Raw genomic sequence first — 15,440 nt, 5'->3', positions numbered from 1 at the left:
AGGAGCAAGGTGCTATGCACTGCAGTCTAGATTTAGGTGTATCAGGAAAACATTTCCAGCCTAGCAAGGCAGGTGATTCTTACAACCATGGAGCCCTAGCACATGGACTCACCTGGTGGTACTGATGTGCCTAGTTCTACCAGGGTCTCAGCACAGACACTGAAATAAATGATGTAGGTCTACCTGACTGACATGTAGAGAAGATAGGCCAGGTGCCTCCCAAACACTCACACGTTTCTTGAGAGACAAGTCCTCCAGAAAGTCAGATGGTTGTTACATGTCCGCAGGCAGGGAGAAAGAGGGCCCCTTCTCTTGAAAGCAGTGACAGTCTTTTCCTTTCAGGAGTGGTGGACCAGGCCCTCAAGAAAAAATAGTTGTAATTTGTCCAAACAACAACATTGTAAACATTCTTTTTGCCAAAAGTAACATTCAGCTATGAGTATAACAAGCTCGTAAATTAAACTTGCCCTGGCAATGCAAAATTATGCGTTAATTATGCCTCTAGTTGATCTGACTTCCTACTGAATATGTCAAACACTAATTAAGTACAAAGGGAGGCCCCAGTCTGGCAACTGCGTGTGCCAAAACAACTCCCTTCATTTTAGTGGTGCAAAAATTGTGTGAGTGAGAAGAAAAGTAGGGGAATCATGGGTACCTGTGTAGAAGTTTTCAGAGAATAAAGGGCCTTGCATACTAAACAAAGGACAAGGTATTCTGGCTGAAATTGAGTTATCTCACAGTCTTTCTTTTAAGTTTTAAGTGCCATGTTTTCCCCTTTCAGCTTCATTAATGAGATTTCACTTGAACGAATGTTTTTTGAGCATACCTTACTTCTGGATCCTGGCCAGCCCTAAAAGCAGTTGCGGTTTCTTCACAGAAATACAGATCTTCACAAAAAATAAAACTTTTCAGCTTGTAATTCCCCAGTGGTCGCCTCTCCAGCCAAATCACCCTTGGAAACATATTTTAAACCATTTGAGCAGGGAAAAATATTTGGAACTTTGCCTGTTTTGCTAAGGCTCAGCATCAAATTACACAGACAGAGCTTCTGTTTTTTTAAAAAATATTTTATGTCTATACTATTTTAAAGTACATGGAAAGTAGTATTTTTTTAAATAAAATAAAGCTTACTGGCGCCAGTATTACATCAGTGACTGTAACCATTGTGTGCGTTGTATCCCTGGTAAGGATTTCTCAATCTTAATGCAACTGACTCAGGACACCAGGTTAGATGCAGGAGGAGATGTGAATGCAATTAAGTCCTTCCCTGAGTTCTTTAGGAAAACAACAGCACTATTACTATTTGATTTATGCTTCTCAGGTGATGTATGCCACATCCTTCATCTTTTAATGGAGAGTATGACTGAAAACTGGGATCTAAGCCCAGTTTCATGTTAGAACATTTTTTTTTCATTAGCAAATAAGAGCCAGAAACTTGCAACACTTACTTAGATGAATAATCATCAGTTTGGTCTGCAGCTTAGTGAACATAGATGGAGACAAAGGAGCCAAGTCCTTAATTCATACGAAATGGCAAAGCTCCAAGACTGAAAGGGACTTCAGGGGAGCTCAGTCAACTTACGCTTGCCGAGGATCTGCCCCAAGACATCTGCCTACGTATGTGTAGGCTATGTGTATGTGATAATTCTGTGACATACTGTACTGCAGGGCATTTGATAAAGAAACATCCAAGCAATTTATCACATAACTACAATTGCATCACCTGCTCATTAATCCATCTCCCCGGTTCAGTCTGGCATTCCTGGCTCTTGAGCTGCTTCCAACAGCACCATTTATATTTTATAATCAACCTGCCATGGAAGTATTTCCTCCCTCCCCCCACCAAAGAAGTGGAATTTCCTCAGAAACTGTACCTGCCTCAAGTCCAGGACAGGAAAGATTCCTTCTGAAAAAAAATATGAAAATTTTCCCAGTTTTAAAGTTGTACATGTGTAGTCCTAGGGAGTACTGGTTAATGAAATGGGAAGAACTTCAGCAGCTTCCCAGCAGACCTGCTCCCTGACATGTAAAGATCCTGAGATGCTGGGCCTTAAAACATTAAGTTTTTGTTCAGGGAAGTGATTTAAAATTATTTTAGATATGTTCTAAAGGTATTAGTTTTAATTTCCTCTGCCTCATGGTAGTCAAGACACTTAGTTTAATAGGCCAAGAGACATAAGAAATAGTTTCATTAAAATGTTTGTCAAAGCTCCAAAATATTTTAGAAAAGTACTTATATAACATGTATGTCAAGAACAGCAAATCCCAAACGTATGTTAATGAAGCTGAGCTGCCACAGACCATACATGTCTCCTTACACATTCTTAAACACCTATGTCAAAAGACTGTTCAGGCTGGAAAGTCAAGCTCTCAAGAATTAGAAATTAAAAGTTGCAAGATTTCCCAATCAATGCCATTTGTCCAACCTGTATTATGTGTGTTTTCATGTCACCATGCATCTCCTAATCCATCCAAGCTATGCTTCTTTCTGTGAGCAGATGGCTTATCTGTATTTCTTTTCCATCTTCCCATTTCTTGTAAGGCTGAAAAGAAATACAGATGAGCCATCTGCTTACTGAACGAAGCACAGCTCCAATTTGTCACAAGGTACTTGACCTCTGCACTGCATGGACAAGAATTCACTCCCTCCTAGCTGCTCAAGGGTTGCTCTCACCATGCCTTTGCTAGAACTTTTGTGAGTTCAGTGCTCTCTACTCCCATACTACAGCCTGCGACTGTGAAGTACAGAAGAAGAAACACCAGACTTGTTTAAAATAAGTTGCTGGCATTTAATTTTTTGATGTACTTGGAATTTTGTTGCACACTGTACACACAGGCCATCTGCAATTGGCCTCACTTGCTCCTGTGAGCACTCAGCTGTTCTGTCAACATGTCTGCAGAGATGTTCCCGGGATGGGCAGAAAAACACAAAGCTAATGGCTGTACAAGAAAAGACTGCCTCAAATAGTGGCTGGACAGGACACAGAAAGTCTGGAGGAGAGGTAGAGCAATAACCCAGTTGCCAAACAATCCCTCATCTGCCTTAGCAAGGAGATTGGCTCTTCTTTTACAGCAACTACATAGCTTCATCTGCTAAAACCTGCAACCAAGAGAGAAGTGTGCTCTTTCACTGGCCTGATGTGATGACTACATAAATATTCCCTCCTATGCACAAAATGAACACAATACTTTGCTGAAAACATGCATGTGATTGTATAATGAAAATCCAACAGAAAGCACACATCAGAGTTGTCATATTAAGGTGTATGTGGCAACTTTATGAATTTTCTTTTATTTTGAGTGTTTGGCTTGGCAACTTAATGTATTTTCTATCTATTTTAATGTAATTTCCAAATAGAAAAGGTCTGAAAAAAAAAGCCAGAATTTCTGTTTGGTATCAAGAGGCTACTGGTAGAGGCAGAATCTCTTGATCCACTCAGCAGACAAACTATCCCTAGACTTGGTGCAAAACATGATAATTTTGGTAGATTGTTATCTTTCATATAAGCTACCACCTGCGAAAGATTTAGAATGGAAAGCAGAAGAGTCCCTTACTAGTTTCCCGGCTGACATCAGGGCTCCTATTATCTTTTTTTTCTTTTCAGCTGCCATTGCTCTTGTTCTTTTCTGGTTCCTCAGTAAAAAGTTATACAGCTTCTGTTCCACAATGCCTCTTTCCTGACCTGTGCTTCTCTTTACTTTCTTGAAACACATGAATTCTTCATTCCTCTGCAGCTATCTGGGCTTTTTTTCCCTCCTGTATTGCCTTGGTCAAGACTTTTTAAAAAGCCTTTTCCTGGTGTGTCCTGTTGCACAGGAGCCACAGAAAGCCCCAAAAGACCAATTGCAGAAAAAAAAAAATATACCCAGTTCCTGCTAGGGTACCCCTACTTTTCTTCTCACTCACACCTGTTCTGGGGTGGGTCATGTCCGGTAGAGGACTCTGTGGAGAACTTGCCTGCTTAACTCATAAGTTTCTGCTGAATTATTTTTTTTAAGCATGGCTGTATATGTGTGGAGTTCACTATCCAGCACAAGTAGGTAAAGGGTACATCCTGGCATGATGGCACCATGCGTTCTTCTTTCTTTGCCACCAAATCGAAGGGCTTCTTTCAAATTATAGGACTTTAGAGTGAACTGAAAATAAATTAATTTTAACTTGTAAAGAATACATAATTTCCTCTAAAGCCGTTATAAATTCAACCTGAATTAGATACCCAGAATGGAAAACTTTCAGCCTGTGCAGTTAAAACAATTTGGCAAACTTAGCAGCAACTGTAAGAAGGGGACTTATAATGGGAAACATACAGAAACTGCAGGTATAGTTAACACATTTGCCTTTGTAATGTGGAACAGGAGATGGACATTAAGTAGAACACCAGCTTCCAGCTCTATCCACTTTTCCTTCCTTTTTTTTTTTTTTTTTTTTTTTTCACATCCCACATTGACACTTTGCTACTTACAATTTGGAGAGAAAAAAAAAAAAAAGCAACAGGACTCAACAGGACTCTTTCTTGAAGATTTTTTTGTGTTTATAAATGATAATAAAAGAGGGGAAAAAGGACTGTAAAAGAGCAAGGGCTATGAATGAAGACACTGACATGGCTTCTATGCTAATTTATTCTTTCGTGAGTACATTGTACAAAAGAAACACAATGAAAAAGTGAGAGCAGCATTGGTTTTGTGAGTTGAAACAGAATATGAAGGGCATGGTAGATCTTGGTGTGATCAGAGATGAATGAAAAGGAAATTGGTAGAGGAGATCTGAAGCCAGGGGAAGCGAAGACTGGCAAGTTGGACAGGATACAGGTACCAAACTAGAACACTTTCACCAGCTCTGCCTCTTGCTCCTTTACTCTTCCCCCTCTCTCTCATCCCAACTCCAAGAAACAGAGCAAGTTTTATTGCTTTCATGAATTTGCTTTCAAGAGTCACAAACAACACTGATTTTGTCTGCCAAGTCTGTACATGGATTTGGAGTGTTACAGTTGAGCCTCACTTCATAAGAGTGGAAGTCAGCAGCATCCATGGACTTCAGCTGTTGTAAGCCCTCCTTTGATTACATCACTTTGTTGTTTGAAGAGACAGACAGGAGGATGCAACATTTCTTCACCATTTTGTTTCCTCATGGCCAGGCTGAAGAAACCACCAAGGAGTCCTTTGTACAGTCTTCTCCACACACCATCTGTGCAAAGCAGAAAGAGCCTTCTTCCTTCAAGGTTGATTTGTTGCACAGACTCTTTGGTAAATCAAACATTTCTCTTTTACTGTTTCCTTCCAACCTATGTTCCATGAATGTCCAGAAAAAAAAAAAAAAAAAAAAGATGGAGTGTAAAACAACCTCTCAGTTCTCAGTCTTTTGGGCCAAAATGTAAACAAACAACAAAGCCAAGCTTTTTGAAATTGAAGCATTTTTTCCTGCCACATATTCTCTGGTTCTGCTCAATCCAGGACTGAAACATGCTGAACTGCTGCCCCCAGTTCTGTCTCTGGATTCTACATGTAATATCTTAGTTTTTTCTATACACCTGCACAGGTGCACACAAAGCCTGGAGGTCAGAGGATTCCACTAACCTGTGCCTCTTGGGGAACGCACAAATTGCAGTATGGCCAAAGAGCTCACATGTCCAGTGTTTGCAGATGATGGTCTCTCCCTTCCCTTACATGAACAGTATTGTTTCATGAATCTACACAGTCTCTGTTTTGCTTGGGCCTTGGTGCATGCACATGTGGTTCTTGTGGGTGGCTTGTCTAGGTCACATTTAGCAGCTGTTTTGGCAACTGTACTTGTTGGTGAGATATTTCTGTATCAATAGGCACACGGCAGGAATCTCCTCTTCCGTCTTTTTAGTCAGCCCACAGCAGACTGGGCATTTGATATCCCTTTGTCCCCCTATGGGCACCTAATCTAACTGGGGTCTTGCCTGGCCAGTTATTATGTCATAAGTCAAAGACAGACAGCAACTGATAAACTGCGACAGTGGTCAAACACACAAATCCTACACAATTTATGTCATCCTACAAGCCATTTCTTTTGGAAAGACTTTTATTTTTGGATGCAATCATGTCTAGCCAACACACATCAGATGGTTCATTCCATGATAATAGCAGTTGCACCTACTTGGTAGCTACCACACATCTTCGGCTGTGCAAGCCAGCTCCTGTGCCAGCTGCCAAGCAGCTGTGCACTGTTTACCCAGGTGAATACTGGAGCAAGGCTCCTGAAGCAATGCAGAAATATATGCCTGCTTCTGTTTGCAAATCCATCATTCTGGTCAGAAAAGAACTAATTTGATGTGGGAAGACAGGCTGTTAAACTGTTGCTGTGAACTGTTCATTACTGTTTCATTGCTATCTGGTCTCACACTGTCTCATTCTCTGTCTCACCTGGTTTGTCAATGGAAGGTTACCAAAGGCCAAGACCAAGTTATACTTGCATCTCTCTACATTGGATGCTGTTCAAGGATTTCGTATTCTTTGTTACTTCACCTTCTACCAGGCATTTGTACTCTATATGGAGAAAGAGGTCCTTTCTCACTGCTCACCATAGCCTCTGATAACTGTCAGGTTCCCTTAAATATGTTCATGGCAATATTTCATTTCAAGAATTTCCTAATCCCTTGGTTCTCCCCAGATGGCAAGCAGAGGCAGTTCCTCTTTTTGTCCCATGGCAGGTGTAAAAAATAAGGTACAGTGATCTAGTGTACAGATGTACACGTACTGAGCCTGAGCAGGACGAGCGCTTAAACAGGTAGACAGTACCTCATCACTGTGAAAAGAACAATAGGTGCTGGTGCCTCCTGGTAAGGACGAAAAATGGAGAACTGCCAAGAGAGCTCTCAGAGCAGATGAATAAATGCAGACATCCGCGCACAGACTTAATACGCAGTAAACCAACTGAACTTTTTAAATAGCAATATAGAAAATGCATTATCTCACCAGCTAATACACGCTAAAATAGTCATGTAAACAGAGGTACTTTCAAATGAATTGTCCATCCCTTTCTACCACACTATACACAAGTCTTTAGTACATGTTTTTCCAAACAGTCCTTGGCAATTCTATCACCCAAGCCTTAGCACTTTTACAAAGGACAGAAAATTGTTTTGGAAAAGGACCAAACATTAACTGTTAAAACTCAAACAAAGGAGTATGAGTCAGGAAACTAATCCTTTATATATATATATATATATATATATATATATATCTGAAATGAGAAACAAAATTCAGTTTGGAAAACATTTTTATTAAAAACTGTAGCTGTCTGTACTCTGAAACACCCTGGAGGTCTAAAGATGATATCAGTATATAAATATTCAGGGCTTCCTGGCTATTTTTTTTTCAGAAAATACTTTTTTTTTCCCCTTACAATTTCTTTGACCTTTAGAAAACAGTCACTATTTGTGGCTTGATTTTTTCAAGATGTTCACCGGTATATAAAGATGGCAGGGAATTCAATTTAAAAGTCAACTCATGAAACACAATAATAATAGTCAGAAGATAGCATTGCTTTAGGCGATATTTTATTAACTGAACAGCCATTCAAAGCATTTTACCTTGGAGCATATTATATCCTGTTCAAAGGAGTTCACTTCCTTCAGTGCTACAGCAAAAGCATTTTACAAGGGAGATGATATTTGAACTATCCACAGGCATATGGATAAAATGTTCAGTACTCAGCTGTAACAGATGAGTATTCTTTCTTGCTTTAGAGAACTGCCAAAAAGGACTGATATATAGAAAGATCTCTCTCTTTTTTCTTTCTTTTTTTTTTTTCCTTTTAAAGGGTACAACACTTTCATGAGCTCCCATAGAACAGCTGCAAAAATACCTTCAGTTTGGCATCTGGAATTCCTGAAGGTGACTTGTGGATTTGTGGCTAATGAAACATTACAAAATAGCACTCACTATGTTGTAAAATACCCCTAATGGTTTATTAGCCTCTTACAGGACAAAAAATGAAAGGTGCCCCAAGCATGTTATTCTGTTATAATTATAAAAAGCACAAAGTTAGAAAGAAACAGTGTCAGAACCTAGACATTCTCTAAAAGAACCAAATATATGAATGTTTCCCTGTGACCTCAAAAGTAGATTATGGGTAATTTGTGGCATTACAAAGTGATCGATGGAGACTTGGGGTCCAATTAAGAATTCTCACTGATGAAATGCTTTCTCATGATTTACAACAAAGCAAGATTAAAATTTGGTCACCAAAACTTATTCCACGTGACTTTATCCAACACGAGAATTAGTTCCTGAAGCAAGACTAGCACACTCCACAGAAAAGCCATCTGATAAGAGTAACAGTGGGTAATAGATTACTCAGGGTTGAGAACAAGGAGAGGGCACTGGAAGCACTGTTCTTTTCAAGGTTCAGCAAACAAAATATGCATTATATAATATGTAGTCTTTTTGATATTTCTCTTTTTCTACCTTTACAAGAGAAGATTTAGTAAAGTGCAGGAAATGACCCTATTTCTAAACAAATGACCTTGAATGCTATATTCATTTATTCTTAGCAGAATAAAGAGAGAAGCTGTTTCCTCATAAACAACAATAGAGTTCAATAATTTGACTAGTGAAAAAATATTTCACATTTGCATTTTTTATCAAATACAAAGCAGCTTTAATAATTTACTGAACTTAGCTCTTTTAATGTGTTCCAATAAAAAGTTCTACGGCAGTATGGCAGACAAAAAAAAAAAAAGTCTGATGCAACACATGGAGAATAACCAGGAAAGCTTGCAAGGATGTGACAAATAGCTTTACATTCCTGGGGAAATGACATTTCTGGGGAAATGTTGACCCACATTGCTGGAGAACAGGATAGGGTCTGCTGATGCACTTGGGATCTCACCGTGTTGCTAGAGTGGCGAAGAGTTTCCCCATTCTCCCTGTTTCCAGGGCCATTCCATGAGCAATGCCCACTTGCATATCAGCATCTCTAAGGGACAAAGAAATGTCTGTGGCATCAAAATCTTTCCTGATATGGGTGGACCCTAAAGACAGGCACTCCTCTTCAACCACTCTTCTTCAACCTTAATCCTCTACAGTTTTAAGCATTTAATTTGGAGTTCTGGGAAAAGGATACACTGGTATTTTTTTAATGGCTTTTTGTACAGAGATGATTTTCATCTCTAATGACCATAAATGCCTACTTGTCTCAAAAGAAATGTAACTTTAATTCTTCCTGTGAGTTTTCAGGTGCACTGTCTGAGCATATTAATTTATTTGTAACATGGGTGTGCCTATCTAGTGGAAATTTTCACATCCAGGGGCACCCTGCAGATTTGAACACTACTGGGATTGCAGTGAACCTGGAGAAACAATATGATACATTTCACTTTGACCAGGACATTTTCCCTATAGCATTTATGTTCTGTGAAAATAAAAGAAAAAAAAATAATAATCTATTTTGCTGAGTTCTCAAATTAAAGTGTGTAAAAGCCACAGAAGTATTTTATTCCTTGCTAGATGGCTCAGCACAGTAAATGCTGACATGATAATGATGACAGTGACAGTTCCATGTATCCTAACTACTTATTGAAAACAAGGGAGGAGACAGGAAAAAAGTCATTTTTCTTCCCTATTATCTCTACTACTTCTCCTCCATTTTATTTCCTTCCTATCTTTATCAAATTATTTTATTGTATTTTATTTTATTTTATTTTATTTTTATTAACAGATATCTTGAAATCTATTGCCCAGATCTAGAAAATATTCTCCTACACCTATTCCTCACAGTTTCAGGGCTGGTTACAAACCAGGCCTGGTTTGACCGAAAGGAAGAGTTTGCAGACACACTACCATCTCAAGCTGGATGAACTTTGACTGCCTAATTCTGAATACCCTTCAACATCAAAGGTCTAACTCACACTTCAGGGTTAGCAGGGTCACATTCCACCTAAAAGAAGACTAATACTGCCTGAACTGTTCACAGCAAGCTCCTTGTTTGACAGTTTTTGCCCCATATTCTGTTCTCAAATGATGTGCAAGAAAACTGAAATTTTGTCATGTTCTTTAATAATTCACTAACACTTTACGTGAATGTATTCTGATAATGGCTTGCTCCAAGTTATCTGCTCTGAGCTGAGCTTTAAGCATTGAATATTTGTTGTGTGGCATTTAGGCTGCACCTGGTACTCCTGGTGGTTTCCACCCAATGGTACTCCTGTTCTCTCCCAAATTCACAGAAAGATTTCAACATGGCCTCCCAAAAGTTGCACATTCTCATAGGAATACACTTAGGTATTACTTCACACAATGCTTTTGCCTTTGACCAATACGTTTGTGAAGGGAAGTTCAGTTACGGAAGCTGGCAAGAGAAAGCATAAGGGTCCATAAAAAGTATCATTAATGGTGGTTGAATAGAGGGCCTCTTCTATGGAGGCACAGGAAAAATAACTAGAAAGGTGTTATCATAAAGGGTCAGTGATTCCTCAACAGAACAAACAATGGTGATAAAAAATGAAAAAGATACTGGCACTACTGAACATATGATTCTTTGAGCTTGTCTCAAGGAAGCTCGTTACCTTTCAGGAAACTTCAGATTATCCCCATCAGAACACACTGCTCAGTTCTTCAGTGCAGGGCAGCTCACTCCAGTTGAGGAGAAAGAACAAGTACAGGATATATATTTGTAAGGCTATTTTCCTCTTAAGACATGAACCTTAATTTAGGGAATATCCTTTCCATTATTTCTTAGATGTTATATCTTATAGCCCATAAATATAAGCAAGATATCCATAATGGGGTAAAGACTGTGAATGCAAGAAACAAGCAAGTACTAGACAGATTAGTAGGGTGGATGTATAAAACTGATGGAAGAACAGAATGAAGCAAATACAAACACTGTTCACTGGATTTTACAGGAATATTTGCAATGGTGTTATACCGAATCGTAAACCTATCCTGCTTTAGCGCTGCTTAAGGTCTGAAAGCTAACACACAGATAAAAAAGACTAGACATGGTTACACAAATTGCAGTTTCACCTGCAGTATAACGAACTGAATTGGCAGGGGTATTCTGAAAAACTGACTATCTAATAATTACTCTAATAATTAATCTTACGAATACCACAGGAATTAATGTTGATAGAAATTACTTGTGTGGGAAAAACAAAATACAGCTATGCACAGTGGAATGGTATTAAAGGTACTAAAAATTTGCACTACTTATAAGAGATGTTTCTAAGCAAAGAAATCTACAGAAAGTAAGTGGCAGAAACCCCTTAACTTATCACTTAGGACATTTAAAAATAGGCCAAAATAAACTACTGGAAAATTTAACACAATGACTAATCTCACACTGACTGCATAATCTTGCAATAGGGACAGGGAATGTTCCAAAACCTCTTTTCCATCTCTAATTTCTACTATCTGTAAGCCTGTGGACATGTTTGGGCTATCCAGCTGTGGATATTAGGTCTGGCTCCAGGAAGCAGCATGATGCCAGCATACAACTCAGTTCCCATAGTTTGGAAAATCTCCAGAGCACCGCTGTTGCTAACCACCTTCCCAAAAGTACTGCCTTCAGTGTCGTCTTTACAGCCTCCCTAATCTGATCCATCCCTTCTGCGGAACTTTGAAAATAGCAGTTGCCTCAGGCAAACAAAAAGAGGATGACTTAGCTCACCTCTACCATGCACGTGGAGAATGATTACTGTTTGTTAGGAAGAACAAAATACTCATTTGCAACATGCCTGGGAATGGCTGGTGGCTCAGTATATTTTAATGTATCAAAGCTCTGAACACCATACTTCACCTGAAAAGAAAACCACAGCTATTATGTGGTGCTGTTACTGAGATCTACCAGCTTAACATTTTAATACTTATTATTGGCACAGTGACAAATTTATGCTGACTATGGTTCTCCATAGTTTCTGAAGCCCTTATTTTTTGTTAGCTGCAGAAAGGAGATACATTTTCAAAGCCATCTGTGACAGTGGTTTATTCCTTTTTGAATGTCAAACTAGAAAATCTGATTTTCAAAGGTTAGGCGCTCAACACTCCCTGAAAATCAGGCCATCTGGAAATGTCTCAGACTGTGCTCCTAATATGGAAGTACCTAAATCATTCAACACTGTTGAAAATTAAACTTCTAAGACACAAAGACATTTTTCTCTCATCCCAGTATTTAGATACCACAGCTAAGGGCACAGTAGAGGAACTGAGCGGAACTCTACTAACTGCTTTGACATCTTTTTAATTTTAAGTGAAGTGTAGGAAGAAAGGTGCATGTACCTGCATGAATGTAGCTGATGTTCTTGTCACAAAACCTACTAATTTGGATAATCAACCAAGCTATCAACCTCCATATAACAATCCATTTTAATTCATTCTTCTCCTCTGGTATTTCAAGCAAACAAAGACAATAAACTAAAGGGGATTGTTTTTTTCTGTCCCTAGTAGGTTGCTAACCATACCAAAAGTTGTATTGATTGACTAAAACTGCTTTTTAAAAGACCTAGTTAAATCAGAGCAAATCCTTGCTTGGGCACACTTAAATTAGTTTATTTACTGTGTAACATTGATTTATTTGAATTTGGTAATCTGGGTCAGGACTCTGAAATATTTGCAATCTTATTTCATTTTCAGCATACTATTTAGTCTATATATATTTTGTTTTAGTACAATGAAAAGAAAGAAACTCTTCTGAGAAGGTGTAATAAACAAGTCTGACACTCTTTTATAGCAGGTCAACTCAATAAAGGCATTACCATTTCTTCATGATATGAAGCCAGCTGTGCTTAAAGAGACAGACAATCCATTCGCTAACTCCAAATTTATGTTGAATTAGATTTTCATTACTTTAATCAAATTGTTTAAAAGATGCTTTTATTTTAACCACAGCTACTTTTGTGTGTAAACAAGGCCTTAGGCAAATAACGTCAGAGGATACTAAATGAACAGATTGGGAATATGCTTTTGAATGGCATGTTTCACTGCAGACATCCTGAAATTCTACCAGGGAAATTGAATTTGGGAGTAGAATTAGGAAACCAGATTAGGTATAAACCTTCAGAGTATGTGTCAGAGCTGTTGTTACATTTGCATTGGTGTAATCTGAAACTATAAATATGAAACTGCTGCTCTTATTTTTATCTCTGAGAATATATTGAGAAGAAATCTTTTTATCCACAAAGATTTATTTCTTCATGCTTCTCATATAGAAAAACTCAGAATTTTCCATTTTCTTGCAAACTTGTATTATATTGCACGTATTATATGTGCTTCAAAGAAGCACATCCAGTGAATGAAACACAAACCTATTAACCATTTTAGGGAATACAGGGTCATAAACATTTGAAAAATCTTCAAATTAAAAGGAAAAACAAAAATACAACTGCTTGACTGTGTGTATATCTTGACCTGTCTAATTAAGAATTCTCATAATACTGTGACGGTTAACATTGGTCTGACACAGTGATAGTGTTTAGATAGTGTTTACATTCATCTTTGCAGAATAAGGTTATTTAAAATCTTTATCTAACTGGCTTAACAGGTGACCAGAAATGTGTTGCCTTCACAATTACTTTTGCCTTTGTTAGGACCAAAAAAGGGGCTGGAATCCTACTCTGTTCTTACATTTGTTTTAACAGCATGTGTGGTCTAGTTTGTAGTTTAGATTGGAACAGAGTTCAAAAAAAGCAGAAGTCCAGCAAAGCATTGTGCAATATTTCCATGTTTACTGTACTGGATGCATTGGGTAAATACCCTCAATGATACTTACTATTTCATATATAAATAACGATCTCCAATTCTAGAAGGATGCTACTCGATTTTTAAGTAAATATTATAAATGGAAAAAGCAAATTGAAAAAAAGAGACACTGAATTAAACATATATTTAAGGCAAGTTTATGTATGCAGTTAACCCTTATAGCACTGTATTTGCAGGACCCAGGTCATTAATATTCCGAAATTACTAGCAATATCCTGTCTCCAGCTCCTCCAAACGGGCTCACTCCACTTTCTCTATGTCTGTCCCATTCCTGTAATAAGAAACAACTGTCTTCTCTCCTTTTTATTCTTTGCTCCCACAGCACCTCAAAGATCGAAGCACAGTAGATTACTTACAGACAGATTCATTCCAAATCCATGAATCCAGGCCACTTCCCACTTCCCTTTCTCTGCTGGCTCTGTAATACTTCACCTATGACCAAGGTTATGATATTAATGTTCACACTCACTTTCTGGAAGAGCTGAGGCTGAGAGTGCATCTATGCAAACCTTTAATCCTTGTGTAAGTTAACTATTTGACTCATTCCAACCTTTCAAATTCAACTATCTGTACATAACAGGTCAGAGAAAAATAGATTTTGCCCTTTCAGGAACTGGAGACAGCAGTGTGCCAAGCTAGAATGCCTAAAAGAATCTATGTGCAACTGGGATGGAGGTTCCCTGTTTCAGGGCTGCTCCAACACTAACCAGGAAAGTTAGAGGCCCCCAAGAAGCAGCAAAGGTTAATGTGCTGAGTATGCATGTGACTGCAAAGCAAACCTTACAGCATGACAATATCATCAAACAACGGGGCTTTTGTCCTGACTAACAGTATCCCAGTCTTCTATCCTGCATACCTGTCAGCTCATTCCCAGGCTGTCTTCTAGCAGGCAACCAGGGAACACCTCCACAGATAGCACATGCCAGAGTCCACACCATTGACCCTACACAGACTTCTCACAACCCTCCAGTGCTACATCAGGGTACTTTGCTCTCCCAGACATTCCCAAATTGTAGCCGATGGCATGCACACATAAGCTCAAGAACCTTGCTATAAACAAATTACTGGCACTCTGCAGCACAGACTGAGTGGAAGAAGGCTGTACAGTACCACAGAGTGCCAAAAGCAGCCCCAGGCTGATTGCCGTGCAAGTGGACATGGCCAACATGTTCAGGAAGGGATCAATCCTAGACTGCACATATATGAGCAAATTTCAAATAATTGGCCTGAAGGACATGTGTTGGATACCCTAAATAATGTTCACAGGAATTTGCAGTGGCAAAGATAACCTCAAAAATTTAGTCAGTATCTGACTGATCCTACAGTATGAACTACTGTAGTCTCACAAGCTATAGGCTTCAACAAACTGGAGTGACTGTCAATCAGTGCAATTATTTATTGTTGTCCCACCTCATTATTTTTCTTTCTGACTAAAGGAAGAGAGAGGAGGGATGATTATATTGGAAATCCATGCACATGCTAGTCAATGAACAACTGTTGGGTAGACTTCATACCTAATTTAGATGGCCAACTCTGGATACCAATCTCCCACGTAGTCCCATACAGTCAATTAAAAACTAAGTTTCTCCAGATGTGGAGCAAGAACCTCATTCAGGTGCCTTCACTTGTCCTTTCTTCTCCATTGAAGCAGACTTTGTTTGGGAAAGCATTGTATTCCTTTCCCCCTGCAGTCTGTGCTGGGAATCTGTTAAGTCACA

General features: G+C 38.7%; 1 long non-coding RNA gene across 1 annotated transcript; it reads right to left on the bottom strand.

Moving 5' to 3' along the window:
- Positions 1-4,602: 4,602 nt before the first annotated feature.
- On the bottom strand, positions 4,603-10,652 carry LOC118257371 (uncharacterized). The gene is made up of 2 exons (XR_004781544.2): positions 10,533-10,652; positions 4,603-5,282 (listed from the first exon to the last, which is right to left on the bottom strand). It is a non-coding gene; the product is annotated as an uncharacterized LOC118257371 (long non-coding RNA).
- Between the last annotated feature and the right edge of the window lie 4,788 nt (positions 10,653-15,440).

The sequence above is a fragment of the Cygnus atratus genome, chromosome Z, assembly GCF_013377495.2.
Source record: "Cygnus atratus isolate AKBS03 ecotype Queensland, Australia chromosome Z, CAtr_DNAZoo_HiC_assembly, whole genome shotgun sequence".
In the NCBI taxonomy this organism is placed as follows: domain Eukaryota; kingdom Metazoa; phylum Chordata; class Aves; order Anseriformes; family Anatidae; genus Cygnus; species Cygnus atratus.
Note: the sequence above shows the minus strand (reverse complement) of the source record. Positions and strands in the feature narration are given on the sequence as shown.